The sequence below is a fragment of the Callithrix jacchus genome, chromosome 4, assembly GCF_049354715.1.
Source record: "Callithrix jacchus isolate 240 chromosome 4, calJac240_pri, whole genome shotgun sequence".
Taxonomy (NCBI): domain Eukaryota; kingdom Metazoa; phylum Chordata; class Mammalia; order Primates; family Cebidae; genus Callithrix; species Callithrix jacchus.
The window spans coordinates 105,104,829-105,123,624 of NC_133505.1; the positions used below are offsets into that span (position 1 = coordinate 105,104,829).

The following is an 18,796-nucleotide window of genomic DNA, read 5'->3' on the forward strand; positions in this document are numbered from 1 at the left end:
TAGCATGTGCCAAGTACCATGCTAGGAGCTAGTAACGTCATCATGGTAGTCTGAAGTAGACTCATTCCTGGTCTCAAGAAGTTTACAGTCTACTGGGGAAAGGAGTATTAAGAAAATAAACACACAAGCAAATATAAAATTGCAGTTGTGAGTAGTGCTACTAAAAAGAGCAATGAGGCACAATGGGAGCCTGAAATCAGGGACTTTGGCTTAGATGAAGGAAGCTTCAATGAAAAAGTGCCATTGAGCTGAGAGCTGCAGGATAAGGAGGAGAGGGGAGCTCACTCCAGGAAGGGGGAACAGACATGTGTGTGCAAACTGATGATTCTAGTTAAATTTTCAGATTTTTTTTCTTAAAATTCTTCAAACTTCCCTTCTGTCCTCCATATGTATTTGACTTGATCTTGGTATAAAGCAGAGAGACATGCACATGATTTGGCAAGGTTGTCACTTCTGTTACCACGCACCAATTGGTGGCGCCAATGAGACTCTTCGACTATTCCATCCCCTCAGTGGTCCTAAGAGGGAAAAAAGGCAGCAGAAAAGTGGCAGACAGCTCAGGGTATAGCAGGGGCTGTTGAAAGAGGTCATCCCGTGGCAGCTCCCCTTCCCTAAAGAGACCAACTTCCACTCCATGTGTTGGTGTCCACATAGGTGTTGAGATGCTTGCCAGCCTTCTACCCTGACTGTAAATGGCAGGAAAAGTGAGGAAGAAATTAACTGAAAAACCAAAAGCCCTCCATGTCACTTCTTATAAATTCTTCTTAAATGAGTGGCAGGCTTGTGATGACTACTTATTCCTATGTCTCAGATCTTTCAGGAAAAGTGTTCAAGACAGGGGAGAAAAAGCCAGGATGGAAGGGCTTGCCACCTAAGAAGAAGAAACACAGAGATCAATCATCTTAGAAATATTATTGTAATTGGAGCAGAAATAAGAATTTAAATCATTGTAAATTACTTTTTCTGAGTCCAAAGCACAGCATTTTCTTCTTCTTGGTGTCGTTTAGATGTCATTGTCTAGTCCACAAGGCAAAAGTGAACCAGGCAAACAGCTTTGAGTAGGCTCTTGTTGACTGTGTCTATGACTTCACAGCACCAAATCTGCAGTTAAAATACCAAGAAAGTACCTAACAGCCCAATGGCCAGAAAATTTCCACTGGTATGATGAGCATGGTTGCTTAACCCTGTGTTGGTGCTGGCCCATTTTATAAGACCATGAAGAAGCTACACCTCCACACAAGTATTTATGCTTCCATGTAAAGGTGCAAGCAACTGTTTCATGATGATTACAAGTGGTACAAATACTATGGAGGTTACCAAAGAGTACATCAGCATCAGTGTGTAGATTCCACAAATAGGAGAAAATACTTTATAGGCAGAACACAGGATCAATGCAATAAGCCAGGACAGCTCAAGAGCAACGTGGAGGGTAAGAGCTTGGGGTGGTGGTAAGGGTAAGCTTGCATAGCAAGAGTCAAGTATAGGTTACAATGAGTATTATAGACAAGCTTAAGTAGGCAAAATTCAGAAGCAAAGCAGAACTCATAGAAAACATTAAGATAACAGAGACTATATTGAGACAGTGAAAGAGCAGACAGTGGGGAAGACAAAGTTTCTCTAGAAAGTAGAGACAAAGGGATCCCAGTTTGTGGTGAGCTGTTGGCTATAGAGTGAGGGCACTTCCACTGTTGTGTCAGGAGGCACTGACAAGCTTCTTATTCTCCAGATGCCAGGAACAAGGCTGGCCCTCTAGTGGACAATGCAGTGGCCTGAGCCTAAAGTCTATACCCAAAATAGCAAGAATGTGCCCATATGATGGTGTCTCCAGGACTAGGAGGCCAATAAAACAGAAAGGACCTCAAGATTTGCTATTTAAGACAAACAAGTAAGTATGAACTGGGTAGCAGGCTAAGTCATATCAACCTGAATATAATAAAAGGCCCATATCAGGTCTGAGTCACAGGAGGGAATTACCAGATTACAATCTAGTCGTGTTGCTTTAAGGTCCTCCTTTCAAAGGCAGGGGCTATCATATCAAGTACTTTTGACAGCCTAGCTTATAATGAAGAGACCCTATGCTGGGCTTACATCAGCTCAATAGGAAAAATGATAGAGACTTCCCCTTGTTCCTACAAATAAGACTGGGCAGGCTTGTGTTTCCTTTGAAAGGGAACACAGATGATAAATACTTAGTTCCTCCCAAACTATTCTAGCCACACAACCTGATCATGCCCAGAATTATTGGTCCTGGGGTATGAGGAAGAACAGGTTGGTCTCATTGGTGTTTCTGAAACCATGAAGTTGCTGCATTAGCCCTACTCACTAGCTTGACCTGGGAGCTTAATGCATTCATTCCTATACTTCTTCACATCAGAGATGGAGCAGACCATCGGAGAATGGACAATGTATCCATTGTCTTTCATCAGAAGTTTTTTCTGATTCTTCATTGTTTTCCTGGCTCTTAGATGCAGCCAAACATAGACATGCACATGGTCTTTAGTTGAGATAATTCTCATTCCTCATTCTCTGTGAATGGTAAAGGGGTAAATTCACATAACAAATAGCCTTTGTGCAAAGGACTATAAAGGGGTATATGGTAGGACCAACTGTATGTGGCAGAGTAAGGAGAAGCAGATTTGGGGACAAAGGACATTGCACCTAGATTTTGGTCTCAAAAGCTGACAGCACTTCTTTCAGTCACACACTGTTGGTAGTAGATTAAAGGGACCCAGTAATTCAGGATGGAGACATGAGGACCTGGGAGACAGAGATGTAGCTCCTTCTTCTCCCAATCTTGTTTTCATTGTGATGACCACACAAATGTCTCTTGCATTAAACTACAGCTAAGAACAGGAGACTGGGAATTTTTACTTTTCATCTGGATGATTCAGCATCATGTAGAAACAGCTACTGTGGACCTCCTAAGGAGGAAAAAGGTGGGAAGCAACCTAATCTATAAACACTGGGGTTTTTTCAAAAAGTATATAAGCCACTAAGTATTTGGTACTTATTTTAAAGGCTATAAATCCCACAGCAGGTACGCCCAAGCAATCAGGATAGGCAAGAACTCTGATAAATTCAACAGTGATACTTAGGGCCACAGAAGCCCTGGGAGGCTATAAATAGTTATTAGGAGTGAGATGCTGCTGAATGCCAAGGGAGAAATACACCAATGGAGCAGGAATGTAAATCAGGAACTACTATGAGAAAATTGTGTTTTCATATTAAGTAAAAAGGAAGAAAAGAGAGGAAAAGTAAGAACTAGCTTTCCTTCCAATGCTTTGTCAGAATTATTTCAGAAAATTTCAAAGGAAAGAAGGGAGGTGGGGAGAAAGAGAAAGAGATGGAAGAAAAGAGAGAGAGAGAGAGTAAGAAAAAAGGAAGGAAGGGAGGGAAGGAGGTAAGGAGGAAGGGAGAAAGAATGGGAAGGACAGGGGACAAAAGGAAGAAAGGAAGGGAGGGAAGGAGAAAGGGAGAAAGAATAGGGAAGGGAGAGACAGAGGGAGGGAAGGAGGGAGGGAAGAAGAAAGAAAGAAATCAGGCGGGCTCACTTCCCCCATCTCCCATTTTATCCAAATGCCCATTGAATCTGGCTTGTTCAGTTCAGAGGTTAAAACTGCATCCACAGTCAATGAGCCTACAGAGATTGTCACAGAAATTCTATCCCCTTTTAGTTGCCAAGGTTGGGCTTCTTTTTTGCAAGAGAATAAAACTAACTGATAAACACTGTTTATCTCTCATTTAGTCTCTGTGGATGTTGGGTGGATTAATGCATGTTTGATAAGTCATTCTTGAAGTGTGGGAAGGTCCTTGCAGCAAAGGCAACATGCATATGTAAGGCCGTAATAATCATTTCCAAAATACACTTCTTTCCTGTTTCCACCCCCAATGAAACATGCATTTTAATCACTAAGGTGCTTTAGTTTATTGGATCGCATCTCACAAATTTCAGGGAACAACAGAAATGTAATTCATTATATATATTTAACATTGTAGTTTTCAGGCTGTTTCTGACTGTAGTCACACTTTTGATCGTCTTTTTCATGAATGGTGTTTCTATATTTCTATTATTGGAATAGGTCACTTTGAAATGTAAGTTTGTACCACATATTAAAAACTCTATGGAAGCCACATCTTTTGAGACTCTCTCTCTCTCTCTCTGTCTCTCTCTCTTCCCGTTTTCCCCCACTCCCTCTCCCCCCTTCCTCCCTCTCCTTCTCCTCTCTCATACAAATTTTACATACAAATTTATAGAGCAATTATTGTTGCAAATATCTAGCGATACAGAATCAGAGGGGTAGAAGAGTTGGTAATGACATTGTTATAACACTTAATATGTTCTTGGCTGACCCACACAGACCCTATTTCAGAAAATGCTTCCATAGACCCAGAATATAATTGATTTATTTCCTTGGTTAAGGAAGGATGGTCATTTATTAGCAGTTGAAAAATAAGATTTGGCTTCAAATAATGTTTTATTAAGCGCTACAAGTGTGATCAGACTAAAAGAAAAAAGACTGTGAGTTCTGAAAATAAATAGAGGAAATAGGGAATATTGGAGAAAAGCAACAGCTTTGAAGGTGAATCACCTGAGTTCAAATCTTGGCTGAACTGCTTATGAGCTGTGTAATTTTAGCCATTAAACACTATGCCTCAATTGCTTCTTCCATAAAATGTCAGTATTGAAAGTACCTGCCTCCAAGATGATTGTAAGGGTTGCTACAAATATCCATATAAAGCTCTCAGCACATAGTACACACTGCACAAATAGTTGTACCAATAGTTATATATACTGAGGAGGTTTCATGCTGGGTCTCTTCTTTACCACTTCCTGCCCCATATATTAATGTGGGTGACCAAAAGGGCCTCTTAGTCCTTCTGGGTGTCCCTCACATTTGTGCCTCCCTCTCCACCCTGTTGCCAGGTATTTCTGCAGATTCCCTTCACCTCTCTCTTGATACCAGGACTACTGAAATAGTCTCATGACCCCAGTGTTGTTACCCTTAGAACCCACCCTACCCAGCACACTAAGTCTGATTCTGCATTTAATAATCATGCCTTTATACATTTAGAAAATGATGTCTCCCCACCACACACAGGATGAAGCTGAAGCGCTTTAGTCTGGCATTCAAAGCCCTTCACATCCTGGCCCCAGAGTATGCAGACACCACCATTTCCTACCACTTACCAGCATTGATACTTTGCCAAGTCAAACTAATCTATCCACAGCAATGGCACGCTGCCATGTTCCTAAATCTGAAGTAAGTACGTGGATTCTTATAATCTTTTCTAAATCTTTTTATCATCAGAGTCGAGGAAAAGTTAGAAAAAAAACATACAGAATCTTCCCATTGCCAATATCCCTCCTTTTTTCATACAAATATAGCCTGAAAGGGAAAGCAAAACTGCACATCACCACTAAGAACCGCTCTGAAAACAAAGAACAAATTAGATTCATCCACACTTGAGAGGTCGTCTAGACTATTTTGAATCAATCTCAGCAAGTGTGGGGACTCAGTGGTCAAGCCCAGGATGGGGTTGCTGGGTAAGGGGTGGTGGGATAAGGACAAAGGAGGCTGCCAGCCCCAAGGCTGCAGTCTAATGGGAGAAGAATCAAGAGGAGCAATGAAGGGAATTCACTGCTGTGGTTACTATCAAATTACTTTAAAATGAGTGACTTCAAATGTAAGTTTACACCACAAAACTTAGTGGAAAAGTCAGCCAGAACTTAGTGGCTTAAAATTACCATTTTATTTTGTCATGATATTGTATGTCAGAAAATTAGGAAGGGCTCAGCTAGGCAGGCTGGTTTTCCTAAGACTAGAACTATAAATACTGGAGTCATAGACATATATTTTGTGGTTGAAATCACAGTGGAGTGTGAGATTTTCCACAGAGAATGTGCAGACAAAAGGAAAGGGTCAAGGACAGAACCTTGGGAATACCAGCTGTATTAGTTAGAGTTCTCCAGACAGACAGAACCGGTAGGCTATAGACAGAAAGACAGAGAGATGACAAAAGGTTTATTGCAGGAATTCACTCATGTGAATGGAGGCTGAGAAATCCAAAAACAGGCCATCTGCAAGCTGGAGAACCTGAGAGGCTAGTAGTGTGGCTCAGTCCAAATACAAAGGCCTCAGAACCAAGGAAGCCAATGGTGTAACTCTCAGCCCAGAACCAAAGGCCTGAGAACTTGGGGGACCACTGTGCATGTCCCAAAATTCGAAGGCCAGAGAAGCTGAAGTTCTGATGTTTAAGGGCAGGAGAAGAAGGATGTCCCAGCTCCAAAGGAGACAGAATTAGCCTTTCCTCTGCTTTTTTGTTCTATCTGTGTCCTTAGCTAATTGGATAGTGCCTATCCACATTGTGTAAGGGGTGGGTCTTCCTTACTCAGTCCATTGATTCAAATGCCAATCGCTTTTGCAAACAATCTCACTGACATACACAGAAATAATCCTTTACTAGTATCTGGGTATCCCTTAATCCAGTCAAGTTGCCACCTAAAATTAACCATCACACCAGCTTTTAAGGATTAGGCCAAGGAAGGTGTTTCTTATTCACCTCTAACTTGCACACATTCCTTATGTATAAGTGACTACTTTGAGAAGAATTTCAATGGCCATTGAGAAAATAGGTGACAAAAAGACTTGCTTTTCTTCTTAGTTCTCCCTTGGAGTTCCTTTTGGGGCTGCAGTCAGGTATTGGCTGGGGCTGCAGTCATCTGAATGCTCAACTGGTTTGAATATTAATATGCATTAATATAAGCATCATGTATGGACAATATCAGTTAGAATATATTAGGTTTTGCTGTAATAACAAGCAACTTTATACTCTCAATGGCTTCAAAACAAAAATTTACTTTTTGTTCATATTATACATCTATTGCAGACTGACTGGGGGCTTGATTCCACATCATCATCATTCTCACTTGCAATGCAGGCTGATGGATCAGTCTCTATCTGAAATATCACTGGTTGAATGGCAGAGGGAAAAAAGACTATGGCAAAGCATATGTCAAATCATAAAATTTACACATGGAAGTAACACATTCTGTAAATTACAACTGTGCCATAATCATGCTTGAGCTCAGGGAAAGGGAGGAACAATTTTACTACACACCCACCCAAAAGGAGACAGATAACCAAATACAGTAAATAGCATTAATGACAAACACAACTTGATGATCTCGGCAACTTCCAAACTTTGTATTTGGAAGCAGTGAAGAAAACAATAAGAGAAGAGAAATGGAAGAGAAGACTAGGAGGGCAAAGCTTGCAAAAGAGAACGCTGAACAAGAAAAGTTAGAATGTCAGAAGAAAAAGAAACAACTCATTGATATAGACAGAGAGGTTGATAAGACTGGTGTGATGGATAATCTAGAAGCTCTACAGTCAGGTGCAGTATTCTGAGACTGAGGAAAGTGATTCCAAAGAATCCAGTGGTAAATCATCCCTGGGCAACAAGGCCTAATCCAAGATTAGCCATGTAACCACCTGAGTGCTGTTTTAAACAGGACTGGGTGATTGTACAATCACCAGTCCTTGATTATTTTTAAGATAATCAAGAAGTAAAAGTTTCTAGTGGAAACATGATTTTAAAAAAAAGAAAAAAAGGAGGAAAGAGAAAAAGCATGGAGGTAAGAAAGTACAAGACAATAATAGTCTCACTTAACTGAAACAAAAGGTGCTAGCTCATTGTAAAACACTTCATACTGAAGAAAAGATTAATTTGGTCTATACCAAATCTACAAGATTGACAAGCTTGAGAGCAAAGCAATAAGCTAAGTTATAGAATGGATAACGAGGCTGCATGATAGGCCGTGAAACTAGGTTCACCAAGTAAGTGAAGGAATAAGCCCTCAAGATGCAATTTAATAAATAAATTTTACTTAAATCACAGAGACAGGAAGCATCCTGTTAGATTTAGAAGACAATAGTAGAAAAGAGTACCTGCTAAGAAGGAGCATGTACATTCTCAGGTAAATTTTTACTCCTGTCTCACAAATAAAAATGTAGCCTATATGGCTTTTGGTTTTAGACTCCATTGTGCTATTAACATCCTTTGGGTTTTTTGAGTAGGAGAAATTAAGAACGTTAGAAATATCATGATCTTCATGATCACTTGTGATGATCATGACATGATAGAAAACTGGTACTTTCATTACTAGTCTAGAAATCAATTTTGATTTAAAGCAATAACTGGTTAACTACCAAATATCACTTACTATCTTTCTTACTATAAGCTCCTGGAAGGCAAGGCCTGGATCCTATTTAAATTGATGTCTCCATGGACAGCATCAAGAAGATATTCAGTAAAATCTGTTGAGTTGAATTGTCTACAGTAAAGAACAGAAATTAACAAGGAATTGCTCCATTTAGGTTTTCATCCTTTCCTTTCAAGGCAAGTATTTTGCTTAAGTAAGATTTTTGCCCTCATTAAAGCTTTCATGCACAAAATACATGTGATCTGAACACTTAGCATGGTGAATTCTATTTTGTTTAAAATTTTCTTCTATCCTTAGGCTTCCTTCTCTTCCTTTGTCTTTGTGGTACATATCAACTTCCCACTCTGCTGAACTGAGAAGAATAACTTAGCAAGAAACCCTAACTGCCTGCTGTACATCTCCAAGCAAGAGCACTCTTGGAACAGCCAACTTCCAGTTTCTTCTCTCAGTCCCAACACACTCCCTGAGTCCCGCCTTGCAACATACTGCTCCAAATCCAAGGGAAGAAAGCAGGAACACATACACAGAAAAAAACTTCTTTAGGTGTCAGCTACTGATGTACTCCTACCAGGCTTCCAAGATTATAATGTTTTTGTGCCACACACCTGAGTTCCTTCTGAAGGTCCCAGGTGCTCACAGACCACCAAAAGGGGAGGAAGGTGGCAGTGGGGCCAGGATAAAATTGAGTTGCTTTTCTAGGCCTGTGTGTGGCAGCTTTTGGTGATCTTCCCTAGGTACTTATGTTTCTAATGCTTGACAAGACCCCTTCCTAGGGAGGCTAAATTACATGTCTATGTATGTGTAGAGGGTGAGGTGGGGTGGAAACAGGAAGAAAGAGGGTAAAGGGAAGGGCCAGGTTTGGATGGTGTGGATGGGCATCAAGGAAGAAAGGGTATTAGGCCAATAGTTTATGAAGGCATTTTATGTGAATTTAATGATTAGAATTAATGTAATATACAATAAAGAAATTTATTTATTGCCATTAAAAACAAATACACATTTAGAAAACACCTCTAATTTTTTGAGGTGCTGGGCACAGTTTCCTAAAGTCACCCAGGGAATGACTGGAAGAGAACACCTGTGTCGTGGCTAGGCCCAGTCGAATATGAAGCAAGCATCTCTGCACTTGAGAGGCTGAGGGAGTAGAGGTTTGTGTGAAAGGACATCAGTGAGGATTGTTGCACTTCAGATGGATAGTCCCACTGAATGTGAGCTGTACCATATCTGGGACAAGGCAGGCTTCAGTGACGAATTGTTACCAAATAGATTATATTAAGCAGCAAAAATCATTATTAAATCACCAGAGGTTTTATTAAGCTATATTTGTTTAATAGAAAATCTCTCAATGATTCCACTTCATTTACATAGCCTGATGTTAACATAGGGCTCCTCCAGCCTCAGTTTTGACAGTGGCACTAATGCAGGAGGCCCTAACGTGAGTGTGAGAGAGGTTATGAAACACAGAACACAGAGGGGCCAGCGCTGGAAAGAAGGGACAGAGGACTTTGTGAAGAGATTCTTTTGGAGGGAGCTATTGTCTATGGACTACCCGTTGTATGAGGATCCCTTGCAGTAGGGGTACAACCCTTCACCTCAAGCCTAGTAAGAATATTCTCTGCAAAAGAGCCACTGAGAGTCTTGCCTGCCATGCATGACGTGGTGACAGGATGAGCAGCTCCCTGGGTCAGCCTGCACCAAGAGAGCCTGAAGGAGAGCCACAAGGGAGCAAGATTCTCTTGGGTTCTAGTTTCCAAAAGGAAGAGGCTGGAGATGACCCACCTCTGCCCCAGGGCCCAGAAGAGGTTACAGCCACTTTACATGTACAGGAACCCCAGGAGAGAAGCCCCCTGTGATGGGGCCTCTGAAGAACCAGGAAAGTACCCTTTCCCCTCACCTCTCTTCCGTCCCCTAGTTTTAACCATAGTGCAGATAAAAGCAGCTAGTCAATGGGGAATGAAAAAAGTTAACTATACCTCTTAGCATGCGAGCGGGGGTTCAGGAAATAAATAAGTCTTAACTTTAAAAAAGGATTAAAGCAACAGTTTAATATTTGGGCCAGAAACTAATTTCTGAATTGAGACATTGTTTTTAGCTTTTAAAGTTCTTATATACCAATCTTTTACCTGAGACTAAGTGCAAAAATTATGGGATCTTCCTTCCAAAGGGAGTTGAGGATTCTTTTCACAGCCTAAATTTTAAAGGAGCAGGAGAAGCAAACAGAGAATAGGCTTTTATCCTATCATAGACGTCATGCATTCAATATAGCAGTTGCATTTAGGATCACCTGCTCAGCCCTTTCCAGACTACAAATTGCTCTGTCTAACTACATTGCTATGAAAACTGCCACCATCTTTCACATGATGTGAAAATACAGTTTTCTAAAAATGAAATCTCAGTCTATCAATCCTGATTCCTTGAAACTTCTGTAAGTAGTAAGAGCAGCCTTTTCAGAGATCCTATTTTCTCATGAGTGACCACCTTTCTCACCTTAACAAGTCACTGGGGCTTAGAATTTTAAACTAAGATAGGATTATAAAAGTACAATATTCTGGTATATCCATGGAGTTTGCAAACTACTTTTTTCTACTATAACTATTAGCTGCTATTTCTTTAAATGTCTGGCTACTAAAATTTCCTAGATAACCAAGTCCTCATTTCTCTGCTGAAAGGAACACTTCAGAAAACTAAGTGGCAGAGGTGTGAATGGGGACTATTGTTCTCCCAGAGTTAAAGATGAGAGGGGGATAGTGCCCTCGGTTGCAGTGTGGTTACCTGAAGTGGGCTGCTGCATACTAGAGGGCAATGAGATCTTTGTCAAAGTGGGCATTCAGAATGACTTTTTTATTAACAACCCCCAAAAATGATTAAATATAATTCTTCATCTTCAAAGTGGTTCTTTTGAAAAATCGTGATATTTCTACAAAAGATGACAATCTGCCAACACAGAATAACTTGTGAATGCAAATATTGCTCACTTCATTGTTCCTGGTTTCCTTCAGAAGCTACATAATCTTACTTTCTAAAAAATGTGGGCTGCAAAGTTAATAGAATTCAAAAGGACTACCTTTCAATCTGAAAAGTTATAAAGATGTTAGTTCTCTGAGTCTTTAAGGAAATCCAATTATAGGTCTTTTTTATTATTATTATTATTCAAGCAAAGACCAAAAGAGAAGCTTTTATTCCCTGGTGTCATTTGCTCAGCAGGAACTCACCTTGACATTGCAGCTGATTTCCCTATATTTCTCATTAGGAAGTTTCTACCAAATACCCAAACGTAGACAGAAACTCAGTTTGATCAATCACAGGTTGCTCTGTACAGCTCAGATGTGTACCTTTCACACTAGTTTATCTGTGGAACTCAGGAATGATACTAGGGTGAAGTGAGTGAAGGGCCTAGAGGGCCAGATTTAAAGAGGAGCCCACTCTCTGGGGCATGTACTTGCAGGGTGAGAGTGAATTATTCCTTTAATTTTGCATCATTGGCATTTCACTCCCTACCCTTAGTCCTGGCCTTGGTAACATTTATTTCTAAATATTCCCAATTTTTAAGAAAGAAATGAAAATAAAATTTTAAGAGTCTACTATAATGTATACTAAGTTGCTTTGAAGACTTTGAAAAAATAATCATTTAATATTTCATCTTTTTCACACAAACAAGAAGTTGAGTGAAGCAGGCGTTGACTGATGAAGACTTTCTCTACATTACATAGAAAAAAAGTCTGCCCAGAGAAAGAGAGTAGGGCTCATTGATGTGTTCCGAGCACAGATGTGTCTGGAAACATTCATCTATGCCTTAGCTGGTATATTTAATATGTTGACACAATTATAACTATCCTGGCTGTAATTGCCTTTTTTCTCCATCTTTTCATCACACTAATTTAACTGTTTTACCACACAAATTTTTTTCATAGTGATCAATTTCCCCATGCTCATTAGTTACAATCGATTTTCTATTAATTTTTAAAAGGTACTGTTTATATAACTTCACAAGAATATAGACTTCTACTTTTAAGATTACATGGGAATATTTGTCTTTTGGGTTTATTTTAGCTCAGTCTGTAGAGTGTACTGACGGCAAGCAGCTGCAAAGAATAGTGAGTGCCAATCTAAAGGGGGAGATTGGGTCTTAACAGGAAATTCCTTTGACCAGCAGGTATATCTGTTGCACATGTTATTTGGTCCATTGTGTTTCTATAACACTAGCAATAACAAAAAATGTAATGTGTTTACTGACAGTTGAACATACTGTCACTCATTTTTTAGTTTTATGAATTATAAAAGTGAATTGTATTTTCTATTTCCTGAGTATTAACCTTTTTTTTTTTTTTTTGCCCACTACATACCAATCATACTTACCCCTTTTCAACAAGTACAGCCAAACAAAAGTCAGAAACTTGTGTCTCTATCTGAAATCAAGCTGACAATCACTAAGAAACAACTCTTTAGCCAGGCACAGTCGCTCCCACCTGCAATCCCAGCACTTTGGGAGGCCAAGGTGGGCAGGTCACTTGAGGTCAGAAGTTCAAGACCAGCCTGACCAACATAGTGAAGCCCCATTTCTACTAAAAATACAAAAAACTTAGCCAGGTGTGGTGGCTCATGCCTGTAATCTCAGCTACTCTGGAGGCTGAATCAGCAGAATTGCTTGAACCCAGGAGGTGGAGGTTGCAGTGAGCTAAGATTGAGCCACTGCACTCCAGCCTGGGTGACAGAGTGAGACTCAAACTCAAAAAAAAAAAAGAAACAACACTTTGATGTTTCTGAATGGCAGAAGCAAAATGTCCCACATTGACTTAGACAAGAAGAAAAATGAAGCACCCCAGTTATTTTATAAGAGCTTAACACCACAAAAAAAGGATTACTGATTCCTCCTTCTTAGTAGGCCACAGGAAATGTCAGGTTTTCCAATAGGCTTCATCACTCATAAATCATAGTATGTGTGTTTCTCTCTAATCATCTAATTTACCATCTTGTATAAGACCGAGGGATTTGGCATCTACATCAATCAGGTAATTTTTATAACAAATAAACCCTCAGAAGTTCAATAGAAGTTTATTTCTTTTTTAATTTACCAGCACTATGCAGGGTTTCTGGTAGATGTGCAGATTTTCTTCAAGTAGGAGGGATCCAGGCTTCATCCATCCTAGGGTTCTGCCATCCCCTAGGGCTACTGAGTCCTCTACATCCAGTCAAAAGAGTAGAGACCATAATGAATGCATACTCTATTCTTACATTCCAGGCCAACAAACAATGCATGTCACCTCCCACTAATAGTCGACTGGCAAAAGCAGTCACATGATCCTACCAAGAGGCAAGGGCCTTGGCAATGAGGTCCACAATTGGGCAATCACTTTCCAGTGTTATGCTATGGGTGGGAAACACAGACTTTGGTGAATATCTCTCTCTTTCAAAGTGTTCAACTAAACATAACAATTTGCAGAAACCCATGACATGCACTTGCCTCATTTTTCACTTTGAAGCAGTTTCTCATTACCAAAGCTGCACCATGACTGTAAGTTACTGAAGTTTCTAAAAAAATTATCCACTCCTTAAGGCTTTGGGAATTTTTTTTAAATAACAAAGAAATGGCATACTAAATGTTATTCAATATCCCAAAGATTTAGTAAACTTTTCAGATATCCCAGTCTCAGAGAAAATGGCATGTGTTCAAGTTTGATGGTATGACATTTCTTTTATTTTCTGTCATTTTTGCCTATATTTTATCATATTTTTATGTTTAACTTTAAAAGTTCCTGTAAGTTGGAACATTGTTTGTGCAGCCTTCAATTCTTGAAAAGAAAAGCATAGTTAGGTTTAAATTGATAAGCCAGGCAGTTCCCTCTATCACCTGTTGGCTCCACATTGAATCCATAGGACCATGATGTGCCAAAGCTGGCAAGAACCTTGGACTCATTCCAGCCCCCAACCCCTCATTTTACAGACCAGTAAACATGCTAGCTAACATTATTGATTATCTCTCTTCTTCAAATGAGTTTTCCCTTTGCTTTCCAATCCTTCATCATTTCTTTTTACCATTGCAGATGCTGGGCCATTACCCTGTGACTCAAATACCCTTGTCCATGTTTACTCATGAAGTAAAAGGGCTTTTGTTATCCAAGCAATTTCCTAAGTAATATGGCAAGCACTGTGTGTCCCATCTCAATGTTATTAATAAAAGAGAGCTACTGATATTTTTATTTAACTCTTGGCATTGTTCTTCAACAGATACTAGCCAGTCAGTATAATATAAAATGCTCTCTCTGTCTCTCTCAAAACAGAAGCTATGAGAAAAATTCCCTATACAATATCTGTACCTTCTTTGGTTAATTCCTACCACCAGAAGCTAGAACTTTAGTTAGGCATAAAAGACTCATTTTTCCCCATTGCTCTGCTTTCCAAATTCTCACTGACATTCCAGTAAGAAAACCACAGAACCAGATTGCTTCTAAAAGTTAAAAAGACTCAGCTGGGCACAGTGGCTCATGCCTGTAATACCACCACTTTGGGAGGTTGAGGTGGGCAGATCACCCGAGGTCAGGAGTTCAAGATCAGCCTGGCCAACATGGTGAAATTCTGTCTCTACTAAAAAACACTCAAAAAATTAGCCAGGCGTGGTGGCGGGCACCTGCAATTTCAGCTACTCAGGAGGCCGAGGCACGAAAATGGCTTGAACCTGGAGGCAGATGTTGGAGACTCATTGCAGGGAAGTTCAGCCAGGTTAGTTTTTGCTTTATGTTTTACAGCTTTGGATGTTGAGTGTCCCATGTCCTCATCTGGAATTTCTATCCCTTGTAACAGAGTATATTTTATTAAATGCTTAGTAAGTCTCCACTTTTTCTCACCATAGTATCCACTTAGTCATTGAAATGCAATCCTTCACTGTTAGATGCCACCATCTCTAGAAAATCTCTGAATACCTCCCATTCCCTCGAACATAGTCACAACGTGGATAAATAAAGCTCTCTTCCCTTGTATTTTCATAGCAGCTTCTACCTATATCTCTCTGAATGCTTAAAACACCATGTTGCTCTAGTCTATTTAATTCTTTTTCAGATCATAATGGTAATGACTAAACTGCCTTGCTAAGTGAAATATGGAAGCTTCTCAGTAAATATTGGTTAAATGAATGCACAGGAAACACTTGACATGGTTTACGTTAACAGAGTCATGCAAATTAACACAGATTCCCAAGCCCCAGAGGTGTAAAAAAGCAAAGTAAACAACAGAAAGATTCTTTGTAATTGAAAGGAACAATAAAGTTGTAATTAGTGGAGCTGATGGTAAATTTTTTAAGCTACTGATGATCACTGAGCTCACAGGTGTACCTGTACAAGACTGCTATTCATTTTTCAGTAAGTATTTATTGAGTGCCTACTGTTTGCTCGAGACTGAAACTTTGAAGAGGAATGTAGACAATTTTGCCTGAGGATAAAAACCAAGGGTGAATTTTGAATTCTTTATTAATTGGATTTTATAAAAGCTCTTTTTCATGGATTTTCCATGGTGGACTCAAAGGATTATATCTTCAGGAATTCTTACTCTACAATACTTCATTATAAAAACAGGCTACTAACACTAATCTGAGTCTTACTATGTGCCAGTCTCTTTACTAAGCACTTTATATGAATTATCATGTTCCATCCTCATAACACCCCATTTTGAAAATGAGGATCTGGAGACACAGAGAAGTAAAGTCATTTTGCCCAAGGCCATAGAGTTGCAGAACTGAGCTCCGGGCAGGCAGTTAATCATGCCACTGTGCTCCTCCCCATGGTTTCCAAATAGCACCCTCTTCATCTCCCCTCTATATAGGGGACAATCATTCTCCATATGCCTCTGTAAATCTTGGCTCTGGGTCAAGATTTAGCCCTTATGTCTTCCTGCTGATACCTCATTTATTACTCCTTGTGTTCAGATAGTCTGATGTCCCCACAATCCCACCTTTGGACATCCAGAGATTCTTTGCACAGTGCTAACCTCCTACTCTATATCTGAAAAGACACAAATAATATTAGGACCCCTGCAGAAAGAACAAGACAGGTCTATGGAGCACGTCGAGATGAGAAACTGGGCACACTGGGCCCACACAAAGCCCAGGAGACAGTAGCGTCCTTTAAGGCCTTTAGGAGAATAGAAATAAGCCTCCTCATTCTGAAGAAATGAAATCCCATGGTGAAGGGAGGTATGCTTCACTTGACTCAGCAGTCTCCCTTTCGACCACAGACCATTGACTCTGGCAAGCTTCACATGAAACTTTCTCCAACTTGCCTTATCAAAGGGAAGCCTGCTACTGTGCAGAGAGGCTTTGAGGCTTGAAGAGGAGAAAGAATATAAAGTGAGGAACTGATGGGTCTCAAAGGACATCTCTCCCAACAAAAAGCAAAAGAACGCGAGTATAAAAGACCCATGATTTCTCTAACAGTACATAAAAAATACAGGTTGCTAGTTTGTCATATCGTAAACGTTTTCCCCACTGACTCTGAAGCCATCATGAGCTGAACCAAATCTGAATTAAAAGAGGCTTCAAAGGAAGCTTAACAGTTGGTCACAAGGGGTAAATTTCCCTCTACTGCAAAAGGGAAGGCTCCCCAGAGGGTGCTAAGTGGTAGGGTCCCTTCAGTAGCTTAATATAGCAGAAAATCATAACTCTTCACAGGCCAGAGCTGGATGCCACGGCCACCTTCACCAACTTGCTCAAAGTCGCAGTAAAACAAGAATGCAAACCCACAGCTGTCATCTCTGATGACGGATTTACTGACTTTGGATGGCTGCTTCTCTTTTTAATACTTTCCTCTTCCAGCCAGCATGTGAATGACAGAGACACACACCACTGAGGCTCAGAAAACTCTTCTCATAACTGCTGAGCTTCTGAATAAAGTCACCTTCTCTGAGAGTGGGACACCTTTGAACAGTGCACATTTGCAAACAAGGCAGGAGGAGAACATTTGAGCTCCTCCAAGGGTTATTCACGTCCCAACTGCCTATCTGCCCAGGAGCACTTCCAGGAGGATTAGTTACATCCCCCACAAAAAGAATAGGAATGCCCATACTGTTCCCATTAACTAGGATTTTAACTCCTGTCAGGGAAATTGTATGTGTCTATTTAGTAAGCATTTTAATAGTGCTATGTGCCAGACAGTATTCTAAATGCCTTACGACTATAAATTCACTTTGTCATACTAGCAAGCCATTATATCAACAAGGAAACTGAGACATAGGTACGTTTAGTGACTTGCCCTAATTCACAGAGATAGTAAATGGCAAAGCTATATACCTGACCCAGGTTCTAGCTCCAAAGTCCAAGCTCTTTACCTGTGACTCTGTTAATTATCTGGTTCCTATGCAAACAAAATTCATGTCCCCTTATTGCATAAGCTCTTCCTCTAGGTATGATATGCCCAGCAGAGCTCATAAGTTATGAATGCTTCAAGGTACTATTCTACAGAGTGGCTCAAGATGACTGAGGAAAAGGGGGAAGAAAAGGAAGGGGAGGACCATTGCGATTACACTGTTGGCAGCTAACTGGGGGCTTTGTTTCCTTCCTATTTTTCCAGTTGCCATCAGGAAATGAGGGAGCTTCTGATTCATCTGCTGCTTGGTGTGAAACCTGTTACATCCTTTGTTTGCAGGCGCCCCTGGCTCTTTTATGTCCCCACTGGTTGCTACTTGGTCTCCCTACTTCTGAAATGTCCCTGGATGCTGTTTTATTATGTAGAGTCAGGCAAAAGACAGACAGATGTGTGTGTGAAGTGGCGATGAAGCTGGCACCAGGTCTGCTGTGTCTGTGGTAGTTTATTACTGCTGCCAGAAGAGGAGAAATCTGATCCTGGCAGATGCAGCCTGCTGTGAATCAATATTTTACAGGTAGTATACTTTGAAGAGATAACATCAAGACAGAATCAAAAGAGAAAAGGGGGCGAGAGAGAGAGAGAAAGAAAAGGAGCAAGTAGGAGCAACGAATTCATCCTGACATCTTTTGACAGTCCTTCCCACAAGGAGTGAGGGGAACAAGCCCCAGCAAGGCAAGCTGACACTGATGTGGGGGAGGACAAACTCCTGACAAAAGCCGTTACTCCCCACTTGCCTACACCATAGACACACCATCACGAAAGAGGAAACACAGTTGCAATGCCCTTCAGATCAAGGAAAGCCTATTCTTAGGTGCAGGCTGAGAAAACACCATAGACACAACAGGAAACAGACCTTGCTTCCCTGGCTCACCAACTGGGAAACTGAGAGAGCACTATGGGGAGAGCAATGAACTCACCCTTCAGTGCCTGGCTTGGTCTGTGCTTTCCAGAGGTCCCTGATGGAAGCATTCCAGAGCTTCCATCTGGGGGAGAAAAGGATAGGGTGGATGAGAGGAGCATGCCAGGGATTTTCAGATGCCAGTGAACTGAGCACTGAGTACGGGACAGCTCTCCCTTGTTGTCTTCCCTCCAGCACTCCTGCAGGCAGGGAACCCTGATGGACACCCAAACAAGGCTGGGAGGGCTGCAGTGCTGCCGATGATACAAAGGAGTTACATTTATAGTTGGCCTAGAATAGCGGGAGTGTGGCTTCTGAAGGGGT

At 40.7% G+C, this 18,796-nt stretch overlaps 1 protein-coding gene and 1 long non-coding RNA gene across 2 annotated transcripts in view; one reads left to right on the plus strand and one right to left on the minus strand.

Moving 5' to 3' along the window:
- The window catches only part of LOC144582346 (uncharacterized), a 134,389-nt gene extending 131,622 nt beyond the window's left edge, over positions 1-2,767 (plus strand). Inside the window, exon 5 of the transcript XR_013534873.1 lies at positions 1,727-2,767. The gene's annotated coding sequence lies outside the window, so the exon portion shown is untranslated. The remainder of the gene's footprint in view (positions 1-1,726) is intronic.
- LOC118152926 (uncharacterized) overlaps positions 1-18,796 on the minus strand; it is a 250,062-nt gene that overhangs the window by 51,734 nt on the left and 179,532 nt on the right. The gene's annotated exons all lie outside the window — the stretch shown is intronic.